Raw genomic sequence first — 18,374 nt, forward strand, 5'->3', positions numbered from 1 at the left:
GAACAAATCAGTTTCCTGGAAGGACTGAGAAATAAGGTAGGTCCCCAAAGAGTAACTGAGGTTTAGGGCCTGTAAACAGGGGCAGGGCAGGAACCATGCTATTAAGACTTGGATTTATTGCAGGAGTATGTATGTCAGTTTTCTATACGGCAGTTATAGCCACTGTAATCTATAAAGCACTAAATATTAGTGGTTTTTCATTATGGGATTTTATTTTCCACTTAAGTTTTAAATGCATATTTCTGATTGATGAGTGTCTTTCCCTCAAGGGATGATTCAGAAATAGATACTCTTTCCATCATAAGACTCAGTTTTATCATGAAGATTTCAAGGCTGTCATGCCCGTCTGCACACAGCAGTCAAGGGAGGAAGAACTGAATGTAGGGATCATGAGTAAGAGACCTTCTTGGGCCAGGGAGGAAAGTTTTTTTGGGTTTTTTTCCCCCATGGGGAGGGGTGGGGAGGCCTGCATGCCATGCACACTCAGTCATGTCTGACCCTTTGTGACCCCATGAACAGTAGCCCATTAGCCTTCTCTTTCCATGGGATTTCCCAGGCAAGAATATTGGAGTGGATTTCCATTTCCTTCTCCAGGGGATCTTCCCCACCCAGAAGTTGAATGCAGGTCTCTTATGTCTCCTGCATCAGTAGTCAGGTTCTTTACCAAGTGAGCCACCGGGGCTTCCCCTGGATGGAAAGGACACATGTGACTCCAATCACACTTAATCTGATGGCATGAAAGCCCACTGGGAAAGGGACAATGGGGAATGAGACCTACCAGGGTGGGTCCAGGAGAAAGAAAAGGGGCTTTGCTGAGGGCTTAGTCAGTCTTTGCCACACTCAGGAACTAGAATTAGAGAAACAATAAGAGAGGCTTGGTACTGACCCTAAAGAGCTTTTGACATTGATATTCATGTGTTTCCTCTTTCTCTGCAGTCAAGGAGAGTCTCAGAATCTTGGGAAGGACTAAATTAACACAGAGGCTTAGTGATCCAGTCGGCTTCCCAGTTGGTACAGTGGTTAAAGAACCTGCATGCTAATGTAGGAGAAGCAAGAGATGCTGGTTCCATCCCTGGGTCAAGAAGATCCCCTGGAACTGGGAATGGCAACCCACTCCAGTATTCTTGCCTGGAAAATCCCGTGGACAGAGGAGCCTGGCGGTCTGCAGTCCATGGGGTCACAAAGAGACACAACTGAGCATGCACACACTTGTAACTTAACAAGACAAAAGAATGACACAGAGAGATGTTGCATTTACAAAATCTAATGTTGACCAACTCTAATTCTACTAGTCAAGGGGGTATGATTGGCAGATGACCTAGAGAGCTCAGAGAGGGGTCAAATAAACATTGCTGAAGTATATAATAGAGAACATGGCTGAGAGATATTGTCAACAATAATGAAAGAAATAGCTACTCATAGAGACAATGCCATCACATACGAAAATTGAAATTTGGTAAGTGATCAAGGAAATTCTGTCCATGGGATTTTCCTGGCAAGTATACTGGAGTGAGTTGCCATTCCCTCCTCTGGGAATTTCCCCATCCAGAGACTAAACCTGCGTCTACTGCATCTCCTGCAAGGCAGGAGACCTGGGTTCGATCTCTGGGTCAAGAAGATCCTCTGAGATGTCCTGGAGAAGGAAATAGCTACCCACTCCAATATTATTGCCTAGAGAATTCTGTGGACAGAGGAGCCTGACAAGCTACAGTCCATGGGATCATAAAGACTCAGACATGACTGAATGTGACTAACACACAAGCATTTCTCTATATAGCTTTTCCCATTTTGTACTTTTTAGCATATACACATTTTATTTATATTTTTTCTGTTTTTTTAAGAAAATGTTTTAATTGAAGTATAGTTGATTTACAGTATCATGTTAGTTTTGGGTGTACAACACAGTGATAGCGTTACATATGTATAATCTTTTTCAGGTTCAAAAGAACCCTTATAGGTTATAGGTTATAGGTTACTACAAAATAAAGCATATATGCATTTTATTTTTGTCTTAAATTTACTTCATTTCTTGGCTTTAAGACATTGAAGTATTTTACAGTCACTCACCATTTACTTTGGAAAAATTTGCTTCTCATAACTTGGAGTGACACCTGTATACAAATATCACAATGGGACCCCAGACAGAGAGACAACAGGGGCATCAAGATTCCTACAGCCAGAGGGGAACAGTATCTTCACTGCAGAGCAAGGTGTGAACTGGTTCTGTAATGGCTTCACAAGGCCCACATGAATCTGTGAGTCTCAGAATGAAGTAACGATATAGAGGAGGACATGTTCCTTGTGAGACATCCAGAATGCCGGCTGGTTATTTTCTTAACCAGTATTCATCTAATTCATTTGCTAAGTATTGTGGCTTTGCAGCTAACCCATGAGGGAGGAAATGGTTGTTTAATTGCCCAGAAGAATTTCCTAGAGATGCTTCAGTAGTAATAACTTGTCTTTCTCTATCCATGATCCATGAATAACAAAACAATTGACAATGAAAGTCAGACTGGAAATATGACAATGGCATCTCTAGTCAAAATAAACCACAGCATTGAAATAATTATTTGAATAAATCACACCTCTCTCACTCCAAATACCCATAATTTCCATAGCACAGTTTGAAGCTTTCTAGTACTTGAAAATAAAGCTTAATTATTTCTTCATTATTAGTGAGCATATTCAGCCAAAGGGATAAAATGTCAAGAAACATTCTTCTTACTTTACTCAACTATCTCCCACAGCATATGTATCATTTTCCTCAGAGGTGTTCGGGAAAGGAAAATTTCTCCCTATGCATTTTTTTTTTTTTTTGGTTGATCTGATAGTTACACCGATATAAGAAGGACATCCCTGATAGCTCAGTTGGTAAAGAATCCACCTGTAATGCAAGAGACCCCGGTTCAATCCCTGAGTTGAGTTGGGAAGATCTGCTGGAGAAGGGAAAGGCTACCCACTCCAGTATTCTGGCCTGGAGAATTCCATGGGACACAATTGAGCAAATTTCACTTTCACTTGACATAAGAAAGGTTAACAGGAAAAAATAAATGTTAATTTTGTATGTAATGGAGTTCTCATAGATGTAGGACCTAAGCAGTGACCAAGGCAGGCAGCTTTTACACTTTTTAGATGAAGAAACAATAGATTTGTAAGGAATTGACAAGACAAGGAAACTTCAGCTTGGGTGCTTAATTAGTGAAGAATCTAAGCAGAGTTTTTTGCTCAAACTTCTTGGCCCTGAATTTGTGTCTCTAGCAATAAGGATATCTCGTATGTCCTGTGATGGGAGGGTATTTTTCACGTGGGAAATTTATGTCCTGCTTTCTGGGGACAAATGAGAGTCAGGGTGTTCTTCTTGCACTGACTGTTTCTTAAGTAACTTTAGTTCAGAATAATCAATATATGGGGCTTTCCCGGTGGTTCAGCAGTAAAGAATCTGCCTTCAATGCAGGAGCCACAGGAGACACGGGTCAATCCCTAGGTCAGGAAGACCCCTGGAAGAGGACATGGCAACCCACTCCAGTATTCTTGCCTGGAAAATCCCCATGGACAGAGGAGGCTGGCAGGCTACAGTCCATGGGGTCGCTCTAAGAGTCGGACTTGACTGAAGTGACTGAGCATGCATGTAGTCAATAGATGACTTTGGTGCATTTGAGATCAACCTCTCCTGAGCTCTAACAGAAGTCCTAGATTGAGTCAAATTGCTCAGGTTCACTCTTTCTATCCTTAGCTATCACTTTGCTTATGGACCAATCACTCCATTTCTCTGAATCTCACCTTTAAATTGAATAAGATGGGATAGTTCAGACTTTCAGCTATAGCTATGACTCTATTACAATTCTATCCCCTCCTAAGATAAAACTCCTAAGTGTAAGCTTCAGTGCAGCATCCAGGATATAATTCTCCATTTTAAAACCCGGGTTTTTGATGTTAAATTCCCATAGACTGAGTCTGACCAAGATCCACTTAAAAGTTGTTTTCCCTTGAATTATCATTACATGGGAATGGTAGGATTTTCTAAAATCTGTTACATGCTTTGTCATAGAAAAAACAAATACTTCCCTCTTTATAGAGCTAACTTTCTGGGTAAGGACTTCCCTGGTGGCTCAGATGGTAAAAATTCACCTGCCAATGCAGGAGATACTAGAGACTCCTGTTGATCTCTGGGTCAGGAAGATCTCCTGGAGAAGGAAATGGCAACCCACTCCAGTATTCTTGCCTGGGAAGTCCCATGGACAAAGGAGCCTGGCAGGCTACAGTCCATTGTGTTGCAAAGAGTCTGGGTAAAGCAAACAAAACAAATTGCATACAGATCAAACAATCAAGTTTCACCATAATTCAGCTAGTGTTGATTCTTATATATTTTTTCCTGATTAAGTAAAATTATTGGCATCAGAACACTTTGAGGTCTTTAAAAAGTAGCATAAAATATTCACTTTCATTGACTGTCAGCATTCTGTAATGTAGACCAAGTCAGCTGGTATTCAAGTATGACTGGAAAGTGTGCTTTCTTTTGCCATTACATTTTCAAGCAAAATCTTCAGCCTCTTCCACCATTTCTAGAAATGTAAATCCAGTCTTTTCCCCAAAGAAAACCACAATTGGTCTCTTTGAGAATATTCTTAAGAGAAATGGCCAGAAGAATCAGGCTTATCTAATTAGACTGAAACAACTGAGGTATGGGAGATGTGAATTGAAACAAGAGGAAATGAATTTCAGAGCATGTAGAAAAGTTTTAATATATTCCAGAATGAAATGTATTATTTTACCAAGGCATTGTGTGCCTTTTGATAAAGATAATAACCCACGAAATGAATATATCTCCTGTCACTTTTCTTGTGATCTATAATGAAGAAGGTGAGCTCCTTCATGATAAATGCGTATTTAACAGTAAGTGCCAACAGTATTATCTCTTGTATTGTGTGCTAATGAGGTCACCTTGCAGATGGTCCACAGTCAGATGGTCTATTCCATGTATCAATGCAAAACTGGCTTCTTGGTGGAGAAAGTTAAACTAAGAGAATTTTTTTCGACAGTTTCAAAGGTGAAGAAGTGACGATGGTAATAGCTGCATTTAATAGAAATTATGTTTCAAGCACTGAAACTTCAGCTTCTTCAGGAAGTAATAGCTCCTGAGTTCCCAGCACTGTAGTAGATGTTTTATATATATTATTTCTAATCTTCACAAAAATATTCAAGCTATAAATTACTTCCCTTTTATAGTTGCTGGAACTGGCACTTGGAATGTTTAAATTTCTTCAGTGACTAATAGTTAGTAAATGATTGAACCAGGTTTTATATCCAGAGCTGTCAAACTCCAAAATCTTTCAGCCTCTTGACCTGCGCTGCCCGTGATGGTCACCACCAGCTGTTTGTGGCTTTTGAGTACTTGAAATGTGATATATCTGAAGGGAGATTTTGAAGACTTAAAACTAAAAAAAACATAAAATATTTCGTTAATAGTGCTACAGTCAGAATGTACCCCCCACATTCATATGTTGCAGTCTTAAGGCCCAATGTGATGTTATTTGGAGGGTGGAGGCCTCATGGATTAGTGCCCTTACTAAAGACTCTATGGAGCTTCCTTACACCTTCCACCATGTGAGGATACAAAAACCTAGGAGAAAGCCCTCACTTAACCAAGCTGGCAACCCGATACCCGACTTCAGCCTCCAGAATGGTGAGTAGCACATTTTCATAAGCCACCAGTATGTGGTATTTTCTTATAACTGCCTGGACAGACAAAGAGGAATGGTTTTTATATTGATTACCTGTTGAAATAATAATATTTTAGCTATTTGGGTTAAATAAAAAAATGTTATTAAAATTGATTTCATCTTTTGTTAATGTATTTACCAGAAAATTTTAAATTGTGCAATGGTTTCTATAGCCCACATTCTACTATTTTCATGGGCAGCACTGCTTTATACAACATTACCTTTTATAAAGATCCATAATACAGGTCATATTTGCATCATTACAATCTCAAAACTTTTGGTCAAAACCAAAATTAGTGCTTAGAAACCTTTATTGAAAACTAGAAATTTCTTTCTAATAATATCTGCTAATAAGGTTTCTAATTAACTCAAGGAATTCAAATTAGTTTAGTAAATCTAGTCATTACTTTTTAAATTATCTTAAAGCAAGGATCTAGAACTATTACTCATTAAAGTTAATTTCTAAATAATCTGATTCACATTGGTAAGTTAAATGCCATTAAAAAATAAGATATCTCTCTTCCTCAAGGACTTCCTTTAAAGAACAATAAAGAAAAAAGAAAAGAAAAGACTGGTCTAGTGGATAGGAAAATTGTCCAAATTGCAAGTCAATGAACCTGTAGCAAATATATTGTTGGTTTTGAGCCCAGTGTTATTCTTCTTAAAATAGTATCCATTAAAAATTTCAGCCCCAAAGATAAGATGAGTCATCTTGACTGGAGTAGGAATTATCTGAAAAATTTTCATAATTGAAGCAATGTCATAGAAATCCTCCCTGAAATTTCTTATCTTCCCACATTCCCCTGACACTGTAAGAAACACTTCTCACAAGCTGTGTTTCTTAATCAGACTTCTTGGTCCTGAGCAGTAAGTTCCATCCTTCCCACTGAGCTGCTGCCTAATCTGTGAACTTGGACTTCAGACATCAGAGCTGTAGCCTTGGTTTACATGTGCATAGTTTACAGGAATCTGGAATTCATTTGGAATTATATTTTGAGAGTCCATATTGTACCTGGGACTGTTGTAGGAGCTTGACATGTGTCAGTAAGATATAAAATAATCTTCCTATTCTCCTGAAATTTTAAGAGTTATACTGTAAGAGCTTCCTGGTCTGGATTGTAAATGCCGTGAAAGATACCAAAGTCTCACAACTGTTGGAAGAGGAATCAGATTTATAAAATAAATGCAAATTCTTTTCAATCAGCTGGATTTGTATCTGTCCAATAGGCCAAATTAAACCCATCTATATGTATTATGTGTATATATACTAGGTCACTTTGGTTGTGTCTGACTCTTTGCACTCCATGGACTGTAGCCCACCAGGCTTCTCTGTCCATGGGACTCTCCAGGCAAAAATACTGGAGTGGGTTGCCATGCCCTCCTCCAGGGAATTGTCCCGACTCAGGGATTGAACCCACCTCCTGCATTGGAAGGTGCCACCTGGGAAACCCATATGTATTATAATAGGTGTTGAGTGATGTATATTGAGAAAAAGTCACAGAAGGATTTGAGTTTATTTGAAATGCATTTTTCTTTTTATTTCATTCTGTGGAATGACATGACAAGCTTCTATAAGAGATAAAGTTGCAATCAGTATTAGATTTTTCAAGTAACACGCATCATGACATCGGTGATCTTAGGAAAGAGAATGAAAAGACCAGAGAGAAGCATATGGCCTGAAACACTATCCGTGCCCTTTAACCCCCCTTCATCAGACCCATCCTGAAGTTATGGGTAACATGCACATCATTGCCTGATGATGTGAAAAATGAAAAGGAAGACACTGTGCTCGCTGCTGAGTAAATATCCCTAGTTTAGTGATGCAACTGAATGAGTTACATTCATAAGTTCTGCTCAGATCTTGCCCGCTCATTGGCCAGCTGCATAACCTCCCTATAGTGGCTTGTGCCTCAGAGGGCCTCTGAGCTCCCACAGGTGAAATAAAGGTGCTGACATGATCTCCAGCATCCTGTGTACATACCATTTATGTACAGTACATACTATTTAAGTACATAAATAGTAAAGAAATATTTCTCAGGTTTGACAATGAAATATTTTATCAGTCTCACTCTCTTCTTCAGTAAAATTCAACAGTAGAGAAGCAAAGATTTTAATGCTTTGTAGAAAAATACAGAGCTAAAAATAAAAAAATACTTCTTTATTTAAAGTAAAAGGAAGCTAGCTTTGGAACAAGAGTTCTCTTAGTCCTATTTTACATAGCAGTTAAATGTACACTTCTTTTTATAGGGCCCTTTTCATTAGCATCACATAAGAGCCCAGGGAAAACATATTTTTGAATTTTAATTAATTTTAATTATTATATACATATATGATATATATATGGAGAGGGAGAGAGCATGCTCAAGTTTTATGGAAAAATGTTAAAGACATGAAGATAGTACTTTTCTGACTCTGTTCAGTCCTTCTGAATTCTTTCTTCTTTATTTGTGTGAGGACAACTTTGCACCAATTCTCTGGCGAAAAAGGTATCTTTGAATTGAAGAAGGAAGGGAGGTCTGTTTCTTTTTCTAAGATGTTAATGCAGTCCCTAGGAAGTCACCTGTCAAAGGAGACAGTGATTCACTTGAACATTTGTCACTTTAATCTGGAATTTTGTCTTCATTTTGATAATTCCTCACGTCACTGCCATTGTTGGGTTCTTTTACAAAGTTGCTTCATGGACATTTATATGTGCCACACATTGCTGTACCTTTAAGGAAAGGTCCTTTTGCTACCATTCATTTACTTGCTAACTTGGAATTTTCTTTGAAAAATAATTTTACTATTCTTATTTTTAACTCATTGGTTTGGTTTGTTTTGTATTTGACTGTTACACATATATTTGAAATAAATTTATGTCACATTTTAGTTGAAGCAGAAAAACTAGAGCTACTTAAGAGTCCTAGCACAACACCCCTGTCATTCTCGCAGCCTGTCAACAGTTACTGATATAAATGTCTGGTGGATGCAGATAAGGATGATATGACATGCCAGGTGGAAGACTCACCAGCCCTACATAGGTAGCTATGGTAAACAGCAACTGATGCTAGGGAGAGTCACTTAGCTTTGTTTAAGAGCTTATTTATTATCTTTTCTAATGATGAAAACACACATGATCTAAGGAGATAATTTGGAGAATACAAAAACTTAGTGATAAATTGTTTTGTGAAAATTATGAACAAATTATCATTGCCAATAGTATTACAATAAAAACACTTTCACAGACTTTTCTCCAGCATTGGGAATGCTTTTCTTTTAATTTCAAATTTAATACAGTTTTATGCTTTTAAATGTGCACATCTTTGATTACTTGTGAGCTTAAATGTTATTTAATAGGTTTACTTCTTCCTTTGAGAATTTCTAGCTCAGCCTTTTCTGATTTTGGAAGGGATTGTTATCAACTGGCATGAGTTCTTTACTTCTATTTTTAATGGAGATGATATTTAAAAGTCAACTTATTTTCATTTTCAGAGATCCATTTTTTAAAAAAAAATCATGCCCCACAGCTCCCAGTTAAATATATATGGAGGATGTAGAACCAAGTGTTTATTCCATGGACTTTGGAGAGAATTCCTACCTTTGTCCTTTGTATGAGAGCTAATCCAGGAGGCTTACTGACATAGGATGGGAGACTAGGACAAAGAGAATGAAAGAATCTTCCCTCCTGGAGAGAACTATGAGGAAAAGAAGGGGGAAAACAGTAAAGAAGGTAATTCAAAGAGGTCTACCCCTCACTCCAAACCCTCAGTGATTCACTTTCCAGGAGAGAAATGATTTTGTCTTTAGCAATACTCAGATAGTCAGCACAGGTAGTCTGGCCAGATATGTGTTCATGTGATAGATATGGAAAGAGATCGTAAGCTCCTTATACCTACCTACAAGGACTCCAATCTGCACAGGTCATTTTCTCTTCTGTGTTCTTCCCAAGCTCCACCTTCTATGGTCTCACAGCATCAGAAGCGATGGAGTCCTCAGACTGGCCCTGACTTCCCAGCACCCTTCAGTCTCCACTGGAAAATGGTGGGGCTCTTTCTTGCTGGGATCAGTGCCTGCTGAGTGTAACTGGTCCCATTAGCAGTTGAGCTTCCTGCACTGGCAGGAGTCCTTGATTTTGGCCATGCGTCTCCATTTTCCAAATCTGCCCACCATGGCCTCTTCAACCAGATCCAAGTAATTCTCTGTCCCCTCAGCAGGCACATGGGCACCCCCGGTCCCTTGCTTGACATGCTCAAGCTGGCAGAAACCAGAAGGACTTCCTGAGGCTCTTTCTCACTGTTGCATGGAAGTTCTGAGCTGTTATTTCACTATCGTGATGGAAGCAGCCCAGTGTCACTCTTCTCCTGGCCTATTGCAATTACAACCCCCCTATTGGTATAGGCAAGCCTCTCTCCGTGGAGTCTGCTCCTTAGCTTCATTTTTTTTCCCATTTATTTTTATTAGTTGGAGGCTAATTACTTTACAATATTGTAGTGGTTTTTGAATGTTTTAAAATTAACTCTCTGGCTTAGATAGTAAAGAATCTGCCTGCAATGAGGGAGACCTGGGTTTGATCTCTGGGTCAGAAAGATCCTCTGGAGAAGGGAGTGGCAACCCACTCCAGTATTCTTGCCCAAAAAAGCTCCATGGACAAGAGGAGCCTGGTGGGCTACAGTCTAAAGTGTCACAAAGAGTTGAACATGACTGAAGAGACTTAGCATGCATGCATGTACTCCAAGAAGTAGACTCAAGAGTTTGGGACCCCACCCTTATGGTCTCATTTAACCTTAATGACCTCTTAATATGCCCTTCTCCAAATACAGTGACATTGGGGATTAGGGTGTCAATATATGTTTTGGGGAGACAACATTGAGTTCATAACACCTCATACTTCCTATAAACCAATTGCGATCTCTCTCCAGTAAACGCTGCTTTATTAAATAGCAACTGTTTTCCTTAATGGTGGAAAACAGGGATAAAATGTCAGTTAAAGGATAATTTTAATGTAAAATACTAGAGTTACCCACTTTGGGGGGATGACCTGGTCGATTTTTTTTAAAAGGCAAGGAGAGCAAAAGTTTATATACGCTATATATATATCAATAAATAAATAAAAATAATGAAGTAAAATGTTTAAAAATTGATGTTTGAATCAAAATTGCTGTTATCTAGTATTTTGTTTATTTCTGTATTAAGATTAGGTTGTCCTTTCAAAAATTCCTTTTAGTTTATTTTGTTGAATTCTGCCTCTTGTTGAGTACTTTTTGAGATTGCCTTGGTTCTCATGTACTTGTTATTGAAGACTAAAATTTAGTCATTTGCAGATAGATTCTAAATTCTCTGTTGCCTTTTCCTTTTTATTTCTGTTTTTAAAAACTTTTTACTTTTTATTGGAATATAGCTGATTAACAGTGTTGTGATAGTTTCAGGTACACAGCAAAATGACTCAGCCTTACATGTATGTTTACCCAGTCGCCCCCAAACTACAAAGCCAAAGTCATCAAAACAGTATGATACTGGCACAAAACAGAGATATTGATCCATGGAACAGGATAGAAAGCCCAGACATAAACCCACACACCTATGGTCAATTAATCTAACACAAAGGAGGCAAGATTACACAATGGTAGAAAGAAAGTCTCTTTCTTTCTTTCTTTTTTAAAATGTTATTTCCTTCTAGTCTTCTGCTTGTTGTAAAAGCTAGTTCTAGTTACATAAATACATGCATCTAATTTTCTTATAAAAACCCAAATAATTACGGATCAGACTAAAAGTCTCATTGAAGCCCTACACAGAGTTTGGTCCTGGCTTCCTTTCCCCAAAGAAGCCCACAGTGTTGTATTTTCTGAATATGTGTTGTTCACTGATTCATCTAAAGGACGCAGTAGTTATGTTTCTCCCTCTGTTTATTGCCTATCAGTTCAGTTCAGTTCAGTTGCTCAGTCATGTCCGACTCTTTGCAACCCCATGAACCGCAGCACGCCAGGCCTCCCTGTCCATCACCAACTTCTGGAGTCCACCCAAACCCATGTCCATCGAGTCAGTGATGCCATCCAGACATCTCATCCTCTGTTGTTCCCTTCTGCTCCTGCCCCCAATCTTTCCCAGCATTAGGGTCTATTCCAATGAGTCAACTCTTTGCATGGTGTGGCCAAAGTTTTGGAGTTTCAGCTTCAACATCAGTCCTTCCAATGAACACCCAGGATTGATCTCCCCTAGGATGGACTGGTTGGATCTTCTTGCAGTTCAAGGGACTCTCAAGAGTCTTCTCCAACACCACAGTTCAAAAGCATCAATTCTTCAGTGCTCAGCTTTCTTCACCATCCAAATCTCACATCCGTGCATGACCACTGGAAAAACCATAGCCTTGACTCGATGGACCTTTGTTGGCAAAGTAATGTCTCTGCTTTTTAATATGCTGTCTAGGTTGGTCATAACTTTCCTTCCAAGGAGTAAGAGTCTTCTTATTCTTGGCTGCAATCACCATCTGCAGTGATTTTGGAGCCCCCCAAAAATAAAGTCAGCCACTGTTTCCACTGTTTCCCCATCTATTTCCCATGAAGTGATGGGACCAGATGCCATGATCTTAGTTTTCTGAATGTTGAGCTTTAAGCCAACTTTTTCACTCTCCTCTTTCACTTTCATCAAGAGGCTTTTCAGTTCCTCTTCACTGTCTGCCATAAGAGTGATGTCATCTGCATATCTGAGGTTATTGATATTTCTCCCGGAAATCTTGATTCCAGCTTGTGCTTCTTCCAGCCCAGCATTTCTCATGATGTACTCTGCATAGAAGTTAAATAAGCAGGGTGACAATATACAGCCTTGACGTACTCCATTTCCTATTTGGAACCAGTCTGTTGTTCCATGTCCAGTTCTAACTGTTGCTTCCTGACCTGCATACAGGTTTCTCAAGAGACAGGTCAGAGGGTCTGGTATTCCCATCTCTTTCAGAATTTTCCACAGTTTATTGTGATCCACACAGTCAAAGGCTTTGGCATAGTCAATAAAGCAGAAATAGTTTTATTGCCTATACTTACTTATTTACTTATCAGCCATCATTTCCTGAGCACTGGCTCCTATACCTGGACACCTCACACAGTAAAGTGAGCTACCTGTTTGTAAATGGGGGTATTTTATATTATGAATTCCAGATTCTAATCCCTAACTCCTAGTTTCAGACAGAAAAGAATATTTAGTGTAAACAACCATCTTAAGAATTTTACCATCACCCTTGGTATTGAAACTGTAAATATTTTTCTCTTAGATACAATTCTGTTTAAAAAATAAATAGAAAAAGAGAGAGAGGGCAAGCAAGAAAGCCAAATTGTGATTACCGCATATTGGTTGCAAAACTCCAAAGGGCAAACAGTTGCAAGAGCTCTTTGAATCATATAAGCAAGGAAATGGAAGCTGGTTAAACAAAGTCGTTAAGGCAAATGCCCACTCAAAGCAGACACAGTGAGCCCTGTAATAACTCCACTAAATGTTATCTCTGAAGGAAGTTGCGATCATTGTGTTTAATTTACCTCAATGCTTTTAAGAATAAATTCCCTTGTACTGAGTTTATGGAAAGTGGAAAGTAAATAGTCCTTGGAGAGCATATTGGAGGTTGTTATATGATACACATATCATCTTAAACTAAACCTTCAGCATCTGTTTCAGGCTCCAATACAAATGATGAAACTGAAAATAATCTACACTTACTCCATAAAAAGGAAAGGTGGTGATTAAGGACATTGTGTGATCTTTATTCAACACAAATTACATCTGCTGTGTTTTCCCTTCCACCTGGCTGTCTGGAAAACAGCTCTCTGTCCTTCCATAAAGGGGAAGGGGACTCTTGTGCCCTTTGAGATATCTAACTCAACTTCTATGCTTTCCTGCTGCATCCTAAACCAGATCATTTTCTTTTTCACCATAGACCATATAAAATCTCTAACAGAAACAGTTTACCATTAATAAAGTTTGAAATGTAGCTCTCCCACACGTGAGAGATTTCTACCTTTTGAAGAAAGATTATCAAAGCCACTCTATATGTTTCTCAATGTGTCTGCTCACCCCTACCATATGCTGTTCTCCAAATCCAGGGTTTTGCCATTTTTAGGTCAGTTTGAATAACAGCAGTGGCTGAAACCTTTTGCTGTACCTTGGAATCATCTGGAGAGTGAAAAAAAATAATGCCAGTGCCTACATTGCTGAAATTCTGATATAATTTTCTAGGATGCAGTGGGAATAGCAGGTCTTTTCAGAGTAGCTAAGTTTGAAAACTACTGCATGTATAGCAACTCCCTGACTTCATTCATGTTGCTCATTTGAGATATTTCAAGATATTAATCATTCCACTAACATACCACAGTCTAATTTCAGCCCACTATTATCCTCCCCCTTCTTTGCACTCACTATTACTGTCTAAGTTATGCCTGTGGCAACAGTTGCTTTAATTTACCTGCTGATTGCCTGCACTAGATCTAGTCACCTGAGTAGCATACATTTAGCTGATTTATTGATTGTATAGCATTTACTATTTACAAATGGTTTGGTAAAATTAAATTGTAATAAGATGTCAATCTCAGCGTTAGCTAGAGTTTTGGTTTACAAAACACATAATACTACAGATCTTAGGTAAATACAGTCAAAACTTTGGTTAAGAAGAAAGCATGTAAATTATTTTGCAAAGATCCCAATGGCTGAAAAGGAAGCCAAAGGAAGGAAAGAATGATGACTCACTGATAAGTTGGTTCAATGAACCAGCCTACAAGTTGGTTCATTAGGTCTTCTGAAAATGTCTTCAATATGAATCATTGCCTTGTGCCTTGATAATGATGAAGAGTCCAATGACACAGAATATATGCTCACATGTTATTTCTAAAATATACCCATTAAACAGATATTTATTGCTTGTCTTTTATATATAAGAGCTGTTTCTAGATACTTGCTGTGCATGCATGAATAAGATATTTCCCAGGTGCTCAAAATTTGTCAGGAAATATGTGTGCATGTGTGTAAGTCTAGCAGGCATTCTAAAGTTAAAGCAAAGATCTAACACAATAAGTATATTGGGAATAGCAATAGTTTGAAGAGGTTTCAAAAAGCATATGTAATACTATATCCCATTATATTTGTAAATTTTTAATAAGTTAAGTAAAATCTTTATGGTATTGATAGATTGTAAGTATTAAAAGGCCAAGAAAGATTGTTGTAGGATAAGCCATAATCATTCATCCAGTGGGGTTAAACACAAGATAGAAATCAGAGTAGAAATAGAATGCATTATTTGGGTTACACACAGAAGGGTCAAGCCAAGACGATGTTATAAACTCACCTCATCAGTTTTGCCCATCAGTGAAGTTTGATTCTTTGAGTAAACATCTAGTAGCTTTTGGTTGATTAGGGTTAAGCAGAGCCTATAACTTTCCCCACCCTCTATTACACTACCAGGTGGTACATTAAGATGAAAACAAATCTTAGACTACTGTTGACTATGGCATTTATTGACAAGTAAGGGGACGACAGAAGATGAGATGGTCGGATGGCATCACCAATTCAATGGACATGAGTTTGAGCAAACTCCAAGAGATAAAGGACAGGGAAGCCTGGCATACTGCAGTTCATGGAGTTACAAAGAGTTGGACAGGACTGAGCATCTGAAAAACAGCAACAAAGCACAAAAGAAAACACAGCTTATTCCTAGGACTTAAGCATTGGATAAAAGTTCTACTCTAAAGGAAGAAATGTATCTCTTCTGTTAGCAGGACTAGTCAGCCCCTGAAAGGTAGATGATCCTAAGACCAACTGGGCGCTAGAACTTAAACACTGCACCAATGTGCCAAATTTTTTATTTTATACTACTTTCATCCAAGTACAGTGTGGCCTTTAGAAATTGCCTTAATACACCACCTATCTTGAGATGCATTGATTTCATGGAAAAGAAGTGTACTATCCTTTATGTGGCTTCCCTGGTGGCTGAGCAGTAAAGAATCTGCCTGCCAATGCAGGAGCTGCAGGTTGGTTCCCTGGATCAGGAAGATCCCCTGGAGGAGGGAGTGGCAATCCACTCCAGGATTCTTGCCTCTAGAATCCCATGGACAGAGGCACCTGGCAGCTACAGTCCATGGGATCGCTACAGAGTCAGACATGACTGAGCGACTAAACAGCAATTACCTTTCATGCTGATTCACAAACTCTCTGGTATAGATTCAAACAACAATATACAAAGTGCTAAATGTCTACCTCTGTTGTGTCCATTATTTATTAGGACACTTTAAGATGCTAACCAACCACCCCTATGGTATAGATTAAAGACAAACATATACATCTGTTAACCAAAATTTTAGAAATCAAGACCTCATCAAACTAAAAAAGATGTTTACCTGGGGTTTGTTGAGACTGCAACTCAGGAAACCGATTCAAGAAACACTTGAATTGTGTTCCACCACACTAAAAAGGGAAGACCAACACTTATGAAGACCAAAACTACGAAGTTAGTTACATGAGTTATTTATCAAGAATTATAATTGGTGCTGGCAAGAAGTGAAGATGCTTGTTAAGTAAAAAGTGGTGGAGGTCTGAATTGGTTGCATAGTTACAGGAGAAGACCTTGAGACCTGCAGGTTGCATGCATCCAGCATGTGTTGTTTTGAATGTGTGTGGGTATCCCTGGGCTTCCTAGGTGGGACTAATGGTAAAGAACCCGCCTGCCAAAGCAGGAGACATAAGTGATTCAGGTTCTATTCATGGGTGGGGAAGATCCCCTAGAGAAGGACATAGCAACCCACTCCAGTATTCTTGCCTGGAGAATCCCATGGACAGAGGAGCCTGGTGGGCTACAGTCATTAGGTTGCAAAGAGTCAGACAAAACTGAAGAGACTTAGCACAGAATAGCACTCACATCTATGCATGACATCTTGGAAAGAAACTGTGCTGTTTGTAGAGACATGGATGGACTCAGAGACGGTCTTACAGAGTGAAGTCAGAAAGAGAAAAACAAATATCATATGTTAACACATATATGTGGAATATAGAAAAATGATATAGATAAACTTATTTACAAAGCAGAAATAGAAACACACATAGAGAACAGATGTGCGGACACCAGTAGGGGAAGGGGAAAAGTACTGTGGGTTGGGAGATTAGAATGAGCTAATAAACACTGGGCTTCCCTGGTGACTCAGGGGGTAAAGAATCTGCCTGCAATGCACAAGATCCGGGTTTGACCCCTGGGTCAGGAAGATCCCCTGGAGAAGGTAATGACTACCCACTCCAGTATTCTTGCCGGGAGAATTCCATGGACAGAGGAGTCTGGCGGGTTACAGTCCATGGGGTCACAAAGAGTCAGACACAACTGAGTGACTAGCACTTTCACTTTCACTTTATACACACTATTGATGCTATGTGTAAAATATTTAAGTAATGGGCACAGAGAACTCTGCTCAATGCTCTGTGGTGATGTAAATGGGAAGGAAATCCGAAGAAGTGGATCTATGTATACATATAGCTGATCACTTTGCTGGACAGAAGAAACTAGCCTGCCATTGTAAAGCAACTATGCTTCAACAACAAAAAATTATTTTTAATTTCCTTGTTGTTAGACTACTAATTTTCACAACAGAATGTCAAGCTTATCTTGAAATTTGAGGGTCACTAAACAACACTCAGGGCTTCCCTGCTGGCTCAGTGGTGAAGAACCCGCCTGCCAATGCAGGAGACTGGGGCTCAATCCCTGGGGTGGGAAGATCCCCTGGAGAAAGATGGCAACCCACTCCAGCATTCTTGCTGGGAAATCACATGGTTAGAGGAACCTGGAGGACTATAGTCCATGGAGCCTCAAGGAGTCTGACATGACTGAGCAACTAAATAACAAACAACACTCAACAATATCCCACAAGGGTTGTACTCCAGGTGTTTTTCTGAGTACAACCTGGGATTTCCAGCTATTTAATACTTACATAAGGGTCAGTGAAGGGCGATAATAGTTACAGCTGGTAGATTCGAATTTAATACATTTGTTTAACTTGACCCACTCCTAGTAAATTTTGTAGCACTTCCCTCTAGGAACTTTAAAATATATCCTTTGATTAAGCCAACGGGGAAAACACCGGATCCCTTCAAGGTGTTTGTAGAACTGTGCTTCCTGTCAGGTGTAATACCACGGATCAACACATAGGAACGTAACAAACAGCCCTAGGAAACACATTGCTGTATTTATCTTAAGGATATTTTTCATTGTTTTGCAAGGGAACTACTTGCTCAGGCCCTGTAAGAACAAATCCCCTCTGGTCTCAATATCAAGATGAATCATAGTTCTCCTTATTAACTAGATATGTTTTTCCCTTCCAGAAAACTGTGAGTTACTTAGCCAGTAATGTACATCTCTTTGTATTTGCTGCTAGACCATTTAGAACCAAATCTGGGGCCCACTCACGGCAAATGTACAGTTTCACTGGGTATATCTCAAATGGGTATTACTTTCACTCTTAGCTTCAGCTTATTTTTCCTACTTACATTTCTCTCCATAACGACTCTACATCTATCATCTCTTTGGTAGTAGTATATGTACTTTATGCACGCATGCTCAGCCGCTAAGTCAAGTCTGACTCTTGGCGACACCAAGGACTCTGGCCCACCAGGGTCCTCTGGCCACTGGATTTCCCAGGCAAGAATACTGGAGTGAGTTGCCAT

At 39.1% G+C, this 18,374-nt stretch overlaps 1 long non-coding RNA gene across 1 annotated transcript; it reads right to left on the reverse strand.

Annotated features, from left to right (window-relative positions):
- Nucleotides 1-15,166: 15,166 nt before the first annotated feature.
- Nucleotides 15,167-16,132, reverse strand: LOC139037690 (uncharacterized). Its single transcript, XR_011490521.1, has 2 exons — nt 16,067-16,132; nt 15,167-15,340 (listed from the first exon to the last, which is right to left on the reverse strand). It is a non-coding gene; the product is annotated as an uncharacterized lncRNA (long non-coding RNA).
- Between the last annotated feature and the right edge of the window lie 2,242 nt (nt 16,133-18,374).

This window comes from Odocoileus virginianus, chromosome 12 (assembly GCF_023699985.2).
Source record: "Odocoileus virginianus isolate 20LAN1187 ecotype Illinois chromosome 12, Ovbor_1.2, whole genome shotgun sequence".
NCBI classification, from domain to species: domain Eukaryota; kingdom Metazoa; phylum Chordata; class Mammalia; order Artiodactyla; family Cervidae; genus Odocoileus; species Odocoileus virginianus.